This window comes from Aptenodytes patagonicus, chromosome 9, assembly GCF_965638725.1.
Source record: "Aptenodytes patagonicus chromosome 9, bAptPat1.pri.cur, whole genome shotgun sequence".
NCBI lineage: Eukaryota > Metazoa > Chordata > Aves > Sphenisciformes > Spheniscidae > Aptenodytes > Aptenodytes patagonicus.
Genome location: NC_134957.1, coordinates 24,225,723 through 24,227,135, shown reverse-complemented (window position 1 = coordinate 24,227,135; position 1,413 = coordinate 24,225,723).

Here is a 1,413-nt window from a genome sequence, read left to right as displayed (position 1 = left end):
GTTGACACTGTCGTGATCTTCAAGGGGTCACTCGGGGTTATCTAAAGCCTGCGGTAGCGGAGGGATGTGCTCCCCGCTGCCAGACCCCGCACGGGCTTCAGGCTTCAGTGGTGGGTTGCAGCTGGTGGCAGACCTTAGAGATGCTGGATTTACCCCTGATGTCCAGCTCTGCGGGAAGAGCCACTGCACTCGGGGAGGTCATTTGCTATCGCTGTGGGGCTCCTGCATCCCTGTCCCCTCCCTCGCCCGGGCAGCCCAGCTCCTCCTGTGGCGGTCGGAGCTTGGGGGGACTGAGCTGGGGTTAAAACCAACCCGACAGCCTTGCTCTGAAGCCGGGTGAGGGTATTTTTAACCTCAGTTCCCTGAGTCACCGGGACCTGGCAAGCAGCCACCCTGGCACGGCCCGTAGTCCCAGGGGTAGCTGGACTTGTGAGAAGATGCCGCCCAAGTGAGACAGGGTCGGACATGCCTCTGGGGTTCATCCTGTGGATGCTTTTCAGAGGAGGTTTTAGCTCGGAGGTTTATCTGGTGGCCTTTGTATGCAGGTTTATGCATAGTTGCTGTATTTGTAATCAGAAAAGCCTCCTCTAGGCTGTAGGAAATACCTTTGTGCATTATAACAGCTAAATCTGGTGGGGAAAAATAGCCTTTGGGAAAGAGAGAAAGTATATGCAGAGTTTAAATGTGCCCTGAGTAAATAGGTCTCTGCATTTTTATACTGCAGCATGTCAGATGTGCTGGGATGTACCTGTGGAAGAGATGTTGCCAGCACCCATCTCCTCTGCACCTTCATGCGTGTGCCTTCGTGTCCTTTCTCCCTCGTGTGCCTCTTCCCCCTCCCTGGGAAGCCTTGGCAGCTTAATGCGCCGTACACCTGATTAGCAAAGCTGTTAGCAAAAGACTGTGAAATTCAATCATTTTGCTCTGGCAGTGTAGATAAAATCTGACCAAGCACCTGTCCTAAGCAGCAGAAGCATTCTGGCGTGCTCAAGTTTGCCAAGCAAACAAATTACCACTGGTAAAGCAAGTATGTATTTCAAGTTACTACAAAATTATTCCCAGAAAAGCAAGTATATGTATATATTTCAAACTACTACCAAAATCACTACTACTAAAGCAGCAAGTATCTACATATCTACGTATCAATATTCGAAGTATGTATATCTATGATTAATTTCTTGTATGAATACCTATATATATGTATTATTTGAACTGTTACCAGCATAGTGCTCATCGAACCGCTCCCAGGAGTGAGGCCAATTGATGATGGACAAAGTCTTCCCGCATGGATGATCCACGTCAGGGAATCAGGAGTCAGGCAGGCATCCCCCGGCGGGTGTCCCAGCTCATGTAGAGAAATTCTTGCAGGGAGAAGCTCCATTTTGGGTAGAAAGTGAGTAATTTTTATACCAT